The sequence below is a fragment of the Bombina bombina genome, chromosome 1 (assembly GCF_027579735.1).
Source record: "Bombina bombina isolate aBomBom1 chromosome 1, aBomBom1.pri, whole genome shotgun sequence".
Taxonomy (NCBI): Eukaryota; Metazoa; Chordata; class Amphibia; order Anura; family Bombinatoridae; genus Bombina; species Bombina bombina.
Genome location: NC_069499.1, coordinates 1144890486 through 1144904965, shown reverse-complemented (window position 1 = coordinate 1144904965; position 14480 = coordinate 1144890486). Strand labels below are relative to the sequence as shown.

At 38.1% G+C, this 14480-nt stretch overlaps 1 long non-coding RNA gene across 3 annotated transcripts in view; it reads right to left on the bottom strand.

Annotated features, from left to right (window-relative positions):
* Nucleotides 1-14480, bottom strand: part of LOC128645899 (uncharacterized) — a 119417-nt gene that overhangs the window by 16960 nt on the left and 87977 nt on the right. For 2 of the 3 annotated variants that reach the window (XR_008400155.1, XR_008400154.1), the window contains exon 2: nucleotides 10895-10991. This is a non-coding gene — a long non-coding RNA (uncharacterized LOC128645899). Of the gene's footprint in view, nucleotides 1-10894; nucleotides 10996-14480 lie in introns of all 3 variants that reach the window. The other variant, XR_008400153.1, reaches the window with a different exon arrangement.

Here is a 14480-nt window from a genome sequence, read left to right as displayed (position 1 = left end):
CCTGGCCTCATTCTGCTCTTTTGTCAGCCCTGACTTGCCCATCCCAGCAATCTCTGCCATAACTTTTACCCAAGGGGCACAAGGAAGTGCTGCAATAGGAATCATTAATGCAAATCTCTGGTGAATTAAAATTTCCTTCAATGATGTAAGGGAAACAATAAGAATATTTAACGCCTTTCATGTATAAAATTTGACATTTTACATTTACAGTAAAAATGTAATGTCTAAACTTCCCTCACATTTTTGCATGGGACTTCCATTGCGCTGCCATTACGAGTTTTGCGGTGAGGCTAAAAAGCTTGCGTTACACCCTATAACGACAAGATTTAAATCAGCAAATAGAATGAGAGCTGCTAAAATCCTATCGGCTGATTTGAACAGCCATTAAAATTTTCAGCCAATAGAAATGCAATGGTATCCCCAGTATAAAAGGGGTACCTTGCATTTCAATTCTCAGTGTGCGGCAGACGATTGCATGAAGAGGACCTCCACGTCGGATCGATGAACCTCCACCTTGGACCTTCGCCTGCACCTCCGCCTGGACCTCCACACATCGACCTCTCCACCTCCGCAGGGATGAAGAATATGCCGGTCCCACGATGGATGAAGTTGGAAACACCTGGATGAAGATGGAGCCGCCGGGATGAAGATCGTTCAAGCGGAACTTCAGCAACTGTGAGTACCTAAAGAGGGGTTAGGTTTTTTTAAGGTTTTTTTGGGTGTTTTTTTTTTTTTTAGGGGTTGGGCATTTCTTAAAAGAGCTGAATGCTCTTTTAAGGGCAGGACAAAGAGCTGAATACCCTTTTAAGAGCATTGCCTTTTCAGGAGGGTGGGGTTTGTAATGTTAGTGGTTCTTTGTATTTATTTATTTTTAGAAAAAGAGCTGATTTCTTAAGGCCCTTTTAAGGGCCCTTGGTAGTTTATTATAGATTAGGTTTTTTTGTTTTGGGGTGTTTTTTAAACAGGGTATTAGAATAGGAATAATTTTTATTGTTTTGGATAATTTCGTTTGTTATTTTTTTGTAATGGTAGGTTTTTTTTATTTTTTGTAATTTTAGTGTTTTTTATTTTTTGTAATGGTAGTTTTTTATTTTTTGTAATGTTAGGTTTTAGTGTAAGGCAGCTTAGGTTTTATTTCACAGGTAAGTTTGTATTTATTTTAACTAGTTAGTTAGTAAATAGTTAATAACTATTTACTAACTAGTCTACCTAGTTAAAATAAATACAAACTTACCTGTGAAATAAAAATAAAACCTAAGATAGCTACAATATAACTATTAGTTATATTGCAGCTAGCTTAGGTTTTATTTCACAGGTAAGTTTGTATTTAGTTTTAAACAGGTATTATTTAGTTAATAATTGTAACTTTAATTTAGCTCTATTTTAATTATGTTAAAGTTAGGGGGTGTTAGGTTTAGGGTTACGTTGTGTTTAGGGTTAGGTTTAGGGGTTAATAGTTTCATTTTGGTTGTTGCGATGTGGGGGGCTGGCGGTTAAGGGGTTATTAGGTTTATTTAGTGGTAGTGATGTGGGAGGCCAGAGGTTTAGGGGTTAAAGGGACACTGAACCCAATTTTATTTTTTTGTGATTCAGACAGAGCATGACATTTTAAGCAACTTTCTAATTTACTCCTATTATCAAATTTTCTTCATTCTCTTGGTATCTGTTTAGATGCTGGCCCATTTTTGGTGAACAATCTGGGTTGTCCTTGCTGATTGGTGGATAAATTCATCCACCAATCAAAAAGTGCTGTCCAGAGTACTGAAACAAACAAAAAAAAAGCTTAGATGCCTTCTTTTTCAAATATAGATATCAAGAGAACAAAGAAAAATTGATAATATTTGTAAATTAGAAAGCTGCTTAAATTTGCTTGCTCTATCTGAATCGCAAAAGAAAAAAAAGAAAATAAAAATTTGGGTTCAGTGTCCCTTTAATAACTTTATTTAGTGGCGGCGATTTTCGGGGAGCGGCGGAATAGGGGTTAGTATCTTTATTATAGTGTGTGCGATGTTGGGGTGCGGGGGAATAGGGGTTAATAACTTTAGTATTGTGGCAGCGATATTGGCAGATTAGGGATTAATAGATTTATTTAGGTGGCGGCGATATCGTGAGCGGCAGATTAGTGGTTAATAACATTATGTAGGTGTCGGCGATGTTGGGGGTGGCAGATTAGGGGTGTTTACACGTGGGGTTTATGTTAGGGTGTCAGGTTTAAACTTAACATTTCTTTCTTCATAGACATCAATGGGGCTTTTCATTTCGCAGGTGTTAGTTTTTTTTCTAACACTCTCTCCCCATTGACGTCTATGGGGAAAGTGTGCACAAGAACGTCAAAGCAGCGCTTGTATTTTTGTGCGATATGGAGCTCAATGCAACCATATCGCACGCACAAGGCGGCTTTTCTAAAACTTGTAATGACAGCGCCATGGAGGGTGAAATAACACAACTTTTGTTGCGTTCGTTAAATACCCTCTATAGCGCAAAACTTGTAATCTAGGTGTGTGTGTGTTAAAGCCCTGTACTACAGGGAGCTAGCTGAACACATCTGGTGAACCAATGACAATAGGCATATATTTGCAGCCACCAATCACCAGTTAGCTTTCAGTAGTGCATTGCTGCTCCTTAATCTACCTAGATATACTTTTCAACAAAGAATACAGAGAGAAATACATTTGAAGTAAGTTGAAACGTTTTTTAGAACTACATGCTCTATCGTGAAAGGTTAATTTTGACTTTCATATCTCTTTAAAGATAGTCTATCACACTCAGGGCTAGATTACAAGTGGAGTGCTAAATTAATTTGTCCGTTTGCAGGAGCGAGATAATTAACCAGCCATTAGAAGTGGCTGGTTATTACTACCGCAAGCTCACAATAGCAATTAGCGCTTATAAAATTAACCAGAGATCTGCCCCAAATACCCCCCAAATACCGTCTAGTGTAGTTTATTAAAAAAATAAAAATGGCAGCATCTTTATTTTTTAATAAAATTACTGCCCTAGGCAGCATTTTGGGGTTAAAGTTGGTGGGAGTGGGGTGAATGAAAAGTGCCTTGTGTGTTCCCATATACTGCAATGTAAATATATACGTATGTACTGTATATGATTATATACACATGTATTTATGTGTTAATATGTGTATATACATATATATTTAAAACTGTTTCCCAATCGCTGTGCAAGGTTCTGATGACGTCTGTGACGGCATCACAACGAGGCTCCCATAGGAGCCTATGGACGTGCGCTCTCGTGAGAGCAATGCTTCCTTGCAATGCAACTGTGAGCTTGTGATCGCATTGCGCTGTACTTGTAATACCAGCACACATTAGTATGCGCTGGTATTACAAAGTGGAGCGTTAATATCGCTTGCTTGCAAGTGATATATAGCTGGAAAAGAATAAAAACAGGCGTAGCCCGATTCAAGCGTAAATATATTTAATATGGTAAGTGCTAATTAAGATAAAAAAAGATAAAAAGCACATCAATACATGCACATAAGGTAATGCATACACCCCAGTCTTTCCGGCAAGCAATCATCAATCCCAGAATCAGCTTGCCGGAAAGACTGGGGTGTATGCATTACCTTATGTGCATGTATTGATGTGCCTTTAATCTTTTTATCGCTTGTAAGTTGCCATTTATCTGTGTGTGCACTTACCATATTAAATGTTTTTACGCTTGAGTCGGGCTGCACCTGTTTTTACTCTTTTCCAGTTTTTCTTCGCCTGGGTGTCTGTTTGAAAATACCCACCTACAATTACGGTCAGCGGACGACTTTTCACTGCTAATCCGAATAATATCATCGAGATATACCAGCTCCACTTCACCTCATCAGCCACCATTTGACATTTCTTCTCCATCAGCCGCTGGGCGCCGATACCGATATTGTGAGTGATATATAGCGCTCCACTTGTAATCTGGCCCTCAGACAATAACTAAATCCAAGAGCTCTGACAACTTTTAAACAGTGTAACTGTGCGCAAAAAGTGATTTACCACTAGAGTAACAAGGCCTAACATGAGAGTAAATAAACATAAAACCAGATTACAAGTGGCATGCTAAATATTTTGTTTGCTCTCTTGGTAACTTCACTTAAAGGGACAGTCTACTCCAGAATTGTTATTGCTTAAAAAGGTAGATAATCACTTTATTACCCATTCCCCAGTTTTGTATTACCAACACGGTTATATTAAAATACTTTTTACCTCTGTGATTACCTTGTATCCAAGCCTTTGCAGACTGCCCCCTTATTTCATTTTTCTTGACAGACTTGCATTTTAGCCAATCAGTGCTGTCTCATAAGTAACTCCACAGGAGTAAGCACAATGTTATATATACACACATATATATATGTATACATATAAATATGGCACACATGAACTAGCGCTGGCCTTTCTGGCTGTGAAAAACTGTCAAATGAACTGAGATAAGAGGCGGCCTTCAAAGGCTTATAAATTAGCATATGAGCCTACCTAGGTTTAGCTTTCAACAAAGAATACCAAGAGAACAAAGCAAATTTGATGATAAAAGTAAATTGGAAAGTTGTTTAAAATTGCATGCCCTATCTGAATCATGCAAGTTTAATGTTGACTACACTGTCCCTTTTAAAGTAAAAGATTACCATGGTCGGGTTAGTGCACATATTACACGTAGAAAGTAAAAAGTTAGTGAGTGAGTGAAAGACTGAAGTGCGCTAATTTCAGGAATTCCAATATAACAACTGCACTAACTTCATCTCCCTATATACTATGAAGGGCACTTAAAAAAAAAAACTAACACTAATCGCACGTGTGCTAACCCGACACTGCATTAGACCAACAGCGCTAAAACCAAAGGTATTTACATTCCAATGTTCTTCACATAGAAGAAAATGTTCTTTTTATTTTTAAATAAATATGTGTGTGTATATACAGTATCTCACAAAAGTGAGCACACCCCTCACATGTTTGTAAATATTTTTTTTATATCTTTTAATGTGATAACACTGAAGAAATGACATTTTTCTACAATGTAAAGTAGTGAGTGTACAGCCTGTATAACAGTGTAAATTTGCTGTCCCCTAAGTGGAAATGTCCAAATTGGGCCCAAAGTGTCAATATTGTGTGTGGCCACCATTATTTTCCAGCACTGCCTTAACCCTCTTGGGCATGGAGTTCACCAGAGCTTAACGGGTCGCCACTGGAGTCCTCTTCCACCCCTCCATAATGGCATCACAGAGCTGGTGGATGTTAGAGACCTTGCACTCCCCCACCTTCCATTTGAGGATGCCCCACAAATGCTTAATAGGGTTTAGGTCTGGAGACATGCTTGGCCAGTCCATCACCTTTACCTTTAGCTTCTTTAGCAAGGCAGTGGTCGTCTTGGAGGTGTGTTTGGGGGTCGTTATCATGTTGGAATACTGCCCTGCGGCCCAGTCTCTGAAAGGAGGGGATCATGCTCTGCTTCAGTATGTCAGAGTACATGTTGGCATTCATGGTTCCCTCAATGAACTGTAGCTCCCCAGTGCCGGCAGCACTCATGCAGGCCCAGACCATGACACTCCCACCACCATGCTTGACTGTAGGCAAGACACACTTGTCTTTGTACTCCTCACCTGGTTGCTGCCACACATACTTGACACCATCTGAACCAAATAAGTTTATCTTGGTCTCATTGGACCACAGGACATGGTTCCAGTAATCCATGTCCTTAGTCTGCTTGTCTTCAGCAAACTGTTTGCAGGCTTTATTGTGCATCATCTTTAGAAGAGGCTTCCTTCTGGGACAACAGCCATGCAGGCTAATTTGATGCAGTGTGCGGCGTATGGTCTGAGCACTGACATACTGATCCCCCACCCCTTCAACTTCTGTAGCAATGCTGGCAGCACTGATACGTCTATTTCCCAAAGACAACCTCTGGATATGACCCTGAGCACATGCACTCAACTTCTTTGGTCGACCACGGTGAGGCCTGTTCTGAGTGGAACCTGTCCTGTGAAACCACTGTATCGTCTTGTCCACCATGCTGCAGCTCAGTTTCAGGGTCTTGGCAATCTTCCTATAGCCTAGGCCATCTTTATGTAGAGCAACAATTCTTTTTTTCAGATCCTTAGAGAGTTCTTTTGCCATGAGGTGCCATGTTGAACTTCCAGTGACCAGTATGAGAGAGTGTGAGAGCGATAACACCAAATTTAACACACCTGCTTCCCATTCACACCTGAGACCTTATAACACTAACGAGTCACATGACACCGGGCAGGGAAAATGGCTAATTGGGCCCAATTTGGACATTTCCACTTAGGGGTGTACTCACTTTTGTTGCCAACAGTTTAGACATTAATGGCTGTGTGTTGAGTTATTTTGAGGGGACAGCAAATTTACACTGTTATACAGGCTGTACACTCACTACTTTACATTGTAGCAAAGTGTCATTTCTTCAGTGTTGTCACATTAAAAATATATAATAAAATATTTACAAAAATGTGAGGGGTTTACTCACTTTTGTGAGATACTGTATATATATATTTAAGAAGGATTGGGGTAGTTTTGGAACAAGGATGTACAGGAAACCGACTGACAGAAATAATATGGTTAGATTTGAAAGTTTTCAACCTAGACATCTATTAAGGTCAATGCCAAAAGCACAGATGATGAGGGCGATGAGAATAACATCAGATTCAGGGAATTGGAAGAGGGCTGTGTAAGAAATGGGCAAGAGGTTCTTGCAGAGAGGATACCCAAGACAAATGGTAGAGGAGAGTGCACATCAGGTGGTAGCTGGGGGTAATGAGACTCAAAACCCAGTAAAGGAGGCAAAAAATAGATTGTACTTTGTGACAGACTACACAACAGACACATGGAAGTTGAGAAAAGCTATACTGGATAATTGAAAGATTCTACAGGTTGACGAAAGGTTAGGGTCACTTGTAAAGGATATACCCATATTCTCTTATAGAAAGGGACATAGTCTAAGAGACATGCTAGTACAGGCTGATCCGGTTGATAAATATGAAACAGAGAGGAGACACTTTTTAAATAGGAAAGGTGGAGTATACCGCTGCCATGGGTGTGTCACATGCGACAATTTAATATTGGGTGATATATTTTACTACAGCCACACAGGAAAGAGATATAGGATAAAGTAGGCTATGAATTGTGAATCCACATATGTTGTTTATGTGACTAAATGCCAATGTGGAGAAATGTATGTTGGAAAAACGGAGTGTATACTGAAAGAACGGATGGCAATACACAGATCCAGCATTAGACAGGCATTGGATTCAGGCAAGACAGATTAGCCTGTGGCACAGTATTTTTTAGATCACAAGCACCTAGTTTCTAGTCTGAAATGTAGCCCTATTGACTAAATTCCTAAATTAAAGAAGGGCGAAAACAGGAAAAATGTTTTACTTCAAAGGTATATGGATAGTGGAATTAGACACAATAACACCCAGAGGCCTTAAAGGGACAGTACACTGTAAAATTGTTTTTCCATTAATGTATTTTAAATGACTTGTTATACCAACTGCAGAGTTTTTTTTTCATGCTTATTTGTGTATATGAAGTAGCTGATTTTGTGCTTTGAAACCACAGCCTATTACAATGGGTTGAACTTAAAGGTGATATCAGATTTCATTATGTTCTAAGTTTGTGTAAACAGACTTGCTTCCTTATCTTTTATTTGGCTGGAATACCAAAGCTCAATACATAGAGAGAACAATGGAAAATGATCATTTTATTACTTAACTATCCTGCATCCCACTGAGAGTGTAATCTCTTCTGTTGGCTGTGTATACTTAGGCTATTCAATAGCCTATACTCCAGTATTAATTTGTTCAATATAGGTGGGCATACCACGGGCTAAATCAGCTATTTCAAATGCTGAAATAGGAGTAAAGGAGCTACTTGTAACCAATTTAATACACTCTAGCAGGTTAAAAGGATCATTGGGAATAATTTAAAGGGGAGAAACATTTTGGGTGAACTGTCCTTTTTTAACACAAACCCGTCCCTTACATGCTTTCTATAATATTACATGTCCAGGACCAAACAATATTTCTGGTGAAGAGGTATTTGAAATGTATATGTATATATTTAAATGTCTTAAAGATGTAAGCATATGATTGTCTTGAGTGGTCAATACCTGAATATTCTGTTCCTCCCTACAGAGCTGAGAAAAATGCTATGGAGTAAAGGTAAAAGGTTTACCATTATCTTGCTGTCCAGTAGATGGCGATATGACTCCAGGTAATAAGAAAAATTACACTGCATGGGACACACAGCAGGTACTGGCACCTGACAATCATTATGCAATCAGTGGTGTGTATATAGTGGGAAGAGGGGAGTGAAACATTTACCTTGAGAAAGGCCCATGTGTGGGCTGAAACATTGGATGTACTCACTAAAATAAAGATTAAGTTGAATTATAGAGCTGAGTCTTCATGAATTGAATATTGATATACAAAGACTTAGCAGATATACATTTTGGAGTGACTAATCCATTTGGAACATATATATATATATATATATATATATATATATATATATATATATATATAAGTCTTAGACCACCATTAGATTTGTTGTTTTAGCAAAGTTTTAATGACCATCCATATTTATTTTTCAGTCTCTTTATTAAGAAACAAACAAAAAATACAGGAAATATGTACACACACTATAAAAAAAACAAAATTTTCATAACACAATGGCTTCTTCAGGCAAAAGTCAGTATTTAATGTGACCTCCCTTGGCACTAAGCACATCTTGAACTCTTTTGGGGAGACTGTCCTGAAGTGTTCTGAAGTAATCTTCTGGTATATTATACCAGGCTTCTTTCAGCACTTCCCAGAGTTCTTCTTTAGATTTAGGTTGTTTTTTCTTTATTTCTCTGTCCAGGTGATCCCATAATGCTTCTATAATATTCAGGTCTGGACTCTGTGGAGATCAGTCCATGACTGTCAGTGTTTTATCAGCTTTTTGTCTCTAAATATGATTTCATTGCATTAGCAGTGTGCTTGGGATTGTTATCATGCTGAAAAATAAAACCATTCCAAATCAGGCGCTTTCCAGAAGGAATGGCATCATGATGAATTAAAACCTGTCTGTACTTTTCAGCAATCATAATCCCATCAATTTGGCCAACACCACTGGCAGAAATGCACCCCAAACCAGGACAGACCCTCCACCATGCATCACTGAAGGTCACAAGCATTCATTCTCTCTCCAACTCTTCTTCTCACATATTGTCCACTATTGTACCCAAAAATTTCAAACTTGGATTTGTCACTCCATAATACTCTTTTCCACTGATCTTCATTCCAATCTTTGTGAGCTTTAGCATATCTTAACCTTTTCACCCTGTTCCCCTTCCGAAAAAGTGATTTCTTGACTGCTACCCTTCCACAAAGACCATTCCTGATCAAACTTTGTCGGACTGTAGAAGGGTTAACTTGACATCCTGATGAAACTGCTAGATGCTGAGCCAGGTCCTTGCTGGACTTCTTCCGGTCACTCAAAGAAGAAACTTCTCATCAAATTTTTAAAGTTTTCTTGGCTTCCAGTCCTTTTTTTGTCCCTGACCTCTCCTGATTCTTCATATTTCTTTATAGCAGCTTGCATACCACATCTTGAGTATCCATTGTGTTTGCTGAGTTCCCTTTGAGAGTGGTCTTACTGATGCAAAAGTATTATTTTATGTCTATCAAATGATGTGACCTTTGGGATTTTTAATAGAATGATGTGATTGAAAGTTGGTCAATGAATTAAACTCATACCACATGTGTATGTAATGCTCAAGCATGTCTTGGACAAACCTGTTGTAATAGACCTTTTTCACATCAGTCAAATAAAGGTGTTAGCAATTACATTAATTAGGGTTCCATTCTATTTAGGTTTATGAGAGCCAGGTTCCTGGTATTGCTCAAGTGTAAAGGGGAGGTCCCTCTAAATACTTGCCACTTTAGCCTATATAAGCAGTTTTTTTCTGATTTTTTTCTGTTTTCTTAATACTGCATACAAAATCTTGTATGTTCTGGTTGTATTCTAATAAAGAGACTGGTAAATATATATATTGTCATTAAAACTTTGCTAAAACAACAAATCTATTGGTGGCCTAAGACTTTTGTACAGTACTGTATGTGTATATATATATATATATATATATATATATATATATATACATACATATACACACACACATTGGTGTTGAAAAGTTTTGGGTGGTCACTTAGACATTTTCTTATTTTCCATAAAAACATACTTGAAATGAGTTTGAATAGGAAATATAGTCATTGACAATGTTAGAAATAATGCAATATATACTCTCGTTATTCATGCACTTCCTATCAGCATAGAGTATTAATCTGACCCGGGTGTCTCCTCCAGTAAGTATTCATAGAAAGGTTCAATTATGAGGGCACTCACAGGACTTAATTTATCACAATTTATTCATATATCATTTTATTCCATTAGATAAAAAGTCGACATTTCAGCTTATAGGTTAAGCTTTTTTCAAGACAATCTTATCGAGTTAAGAACAAGTGCTCAGCGTGTATAACATCATCTTGAAAAAGGCTTAACCTATAAGCCGAAACGCCGACTTTTTATCTGATGGAATAAAATGATATATGAATAAATTTTGATAAATGAAGTCCTGTGAGTGCCCTCATAATTGAACCTTTATATCTATATATATATATGTGTATATATATATATATATATATATATATATATATATATACAAAGTTTAGGATCCACGACTCACACTATTGCCAACCTCTGGGGTGCACTTCAAAAAAGTGCACATAGACATAGAAGTAAAGAAGGCACTCGCCGTTAAACAATTTACAATTTATTCAGCAGTAAACATTTTCGGGGTCTCCCTGCCCTGAGACCACTTACCAACATACAGAAAAACTCACCCTTTATCACCCACAACCTCCACCGTGACAAGCCATCGTCAGTCTCCAGGGCGTCCGTGAAGCGCAACTGTGTATGCGTGAACGGCAGTACAGAGAGCTGACTAGGACAAAGTTAAAAATGCAAAGTGAAAATACATAGTGACTAAACAAACTACATGCATATATACACATGGCAATGAAATAGTACTATTAACGCTGATTACCTTTGTCTAATATACATCTATCAAGCCATCTTTGCTATTATAGCTTACTCAAGAAAATACGGGTAACCACTAATAACCCATGTTGAGCATAACACATCATTCCCTTAACTGGATCACAGACTCTACAGTGCAGCAATAACATTCTCTAACAGCTGTTTGTCAGTACTGTGGTGCACTATCAACTAGCTGCATGCACTATATATCAAATAGTAGTGCTAAACCTCAAACTAAGCTGGTATCACTCATTCTGCTACTACAGTGACATTCTACCACTGCATAGAGCTATCAGAAATGCTAATAATTTCTGTACATCCTCCAGAAAATATTATACATTACTAATATGCACCAACCATAATAACCATATCAATGTACTAACCCCCCTTAGGAGCCTAATGGTATATTGCCAACCATACATTACTGACTATGCTTCCATAGCCCTGTAAATACTATCAATCCACATCAGTCCCAAACATACTGCTACAAAAAACATTGGTAATCCAAATGTACATTCAGTCCCTTTGGATACATAGTATCCAAGTTATAAATCCACTGGGACTCCCTTTGTAGTAGGCGTTTGGCCCTGTCTCCTCCCCTGGTACATCTCGGAATATGATCTATTATGATGTACCTCAAATCGGAAACCCCATGCCTATTAGTGAAAAAATGCCTAGCCACTGGTTGATCAGAATCGCCTACTTTGATGGCCTTACGTAAAACCAGCCACAAGGACAATTAAGCAGATATACAATGAATGTGGTAGTGCAAGTGACCCTATGCTGAATATGGAATTTCTTGTTGGACCAAGGATGTGTAAACACATTACTCTGTGTTAAGCCACCACAGGTAATGCATCCACTGCTCCGGAAACAACCTTTTTTGGTTTAGAGAATTGCAACTTTTCAGGAGAGAATGTGGTGGTAAAAATCATTCCTTGGCTATTTGTTCCATTGTCCACCTTCACCAATGCTTGTTCTTGGGTCATGGATAATGACTCGGTCAGTGCTTGTCCTAACTGGACAGACCCATACCTTCGGTCTACAAATTTCTTCTGCATGTCAATCAGTTGACGTTCTTTATTCTTTTCATCAGTGTTGTTGCGAACTACCCGCTTGAACTGTGACTTTGGCAAGGCTCTCTTTAAGCTTGGAGGGTGGCAGCTGGTAACATCCAATAAGGAGTTTCTGTCTGTTTCTTTCTGAAACAACATTGTACATAGTTTCATGTCAACCTTATAGATCCTCATATCCTGAGGAAATGGCATATGAGCCGAGAAACGCGTTGCATTTACAGGGGGCTTGACTGTATGCCCCCAGTTCACTCCTTTGTACATGTATTTTAATTTGTTTTTAATAAATAGTATTTTTTAATTTTTAAAAATACTCTTGTGAGTGATTTTACCTGCCTGCACCTGCTTGGAGTGGAACATAACACACAGAAGTCTGCCACTTTTGGATATTGCATCCTAAGGAAAAGTCCATTGGTGGTGAGCTGACACACCTTACCATAATATGCCAGCTTGATCCTACTAGCACATAAGTGTGCTCATCTAATATTTAATGACTGATATCCTCTGTGGGTGAGCTGTCACACCTGATAAAATCTGCAGTCTGTCCCTACAAGCACATAGGTGTGCTCCAGAGCCTTGTGAGTACCCATTTGGCTTTTTTCTGTGGCTTTGTGCTTATTTGATGATACTACACATGAGGCGCCCCTTTGTTTTGTCTTTTATATAGCACTTGCGTTCCTTAAAGTTAATCAATTCTTTCTCATAGGCATCCACTTGTTGCTTTAATTTATGCAGCCAGGATTCTCCGGGGTTATCAGTTAATTTCATAAGGTTTCAAAATTCTGTAATTCAATATCCAGTTGCTGTAGCTGGTCACTCACCTCCTCAATCACCAATAACATCAGATCCAATGATCCCTTATTAAGAATTCCACACAATTTTAGGCAAAAAGCTGGATTATTGTGACCTATTGTGGGTATGGTTCTTGATCCTAAAGCCTTTAGGGATGAACAATTTCCTATGCTCCAAAAGGTAGCACCCATGTAGTTTTAGATCAATCTTCTTCTTTTTTTTTTGAGGTTTATTTAAAGTCATACATCAACATAAAAATAAATTCTTACACCGCATGTCACATGAGATAAGGCTTCAATGTTACAGGAGTGGTAAAATAAACATAAAAGAATCGTAAAGCCAACAATTTACATACCATGCAAACATTATATAGATAGGATGCCAATCATTTAGAAACCTTCTACATGACACCATAGGCCACTCTTGGACCATCATAAGTAACAGGAAATATTAAGGCGAAAGAAGGCAATTGTAAACAAAGGAGACCACTTGTGGATCTCATTAGTAGACCTCGATTTTATAGGATTTTACAACGTGCTTATATAACTAGGGAGATGCCATAAGGATTATATATTATGAATAAACATAACAGAGGTATAGCACACATACAACATGTCTAACATAATGTAAACCTTCCTGAAAACCTATGAGGCCGCTCATGGACCAAGAATAAATAGATAATATTAGAACATGGAGGTATTCTGGCATAGTGGAAGCCACTTATGGATCTCAAGTGAAGACACTGATATGAGTAATCTATAGTGTATATGGTTGGGACACCTGCCCATTTATCTTAAGAACTAGATATTTCAAGCAACCACTATGTATAAGTGAATAAAGCAGCAACGACTGCTAAGCTAGGGGGCTGTTATATTCACTGCTATGTAGAGTCTAATATATGTCTAGATGGGAAAGCCTTCGAGTTTGGGGTGTAGGTATATTTTATCATAGGTATTATAAGGGCTAAATAGTAGTCACATAAGTCTAAGGGATCTTTGGTACCTTTCTGGTGTAAATCTATGAGACACGTAACGCGTAGAACCTGTTACCCGACACGAAGGAGGACACTCAGCTGATTATTTTGGCGTATTGCTCCAGCTCCCAGAACCGCTACACCACTTGTGATTAAAATCGTCTATACAAGCAGGAAAAACGGTAGGAGCATATTGAAGGAGCTGAGGAAAACATCGTAAGTGTGCACACTTAAAATAGAGACTTTTTTTTACAACTTAACAAATCGTAATTGGATTGGTATAACTTTCAAATACAAGCGGCAGAAATAGAGACTCCACCCCCACAGCTGAATCATTGGGTTGGTGAGAGACACCGCTTGAGGCTTCTCTTGTTTCTGACATGTTGTAATGTTTTAATCTCCACTGAAGATAACTTACAAACTTGAAGTGCAAAACAAGGATATTACCATTGTGGCTATCATAATATTAAGCAAAACCGACTTACACTTATAGACTCTGCTCTATCCTACAGTGATCAATGTATTGAAGAAATAATCACCAACAATTTGTGC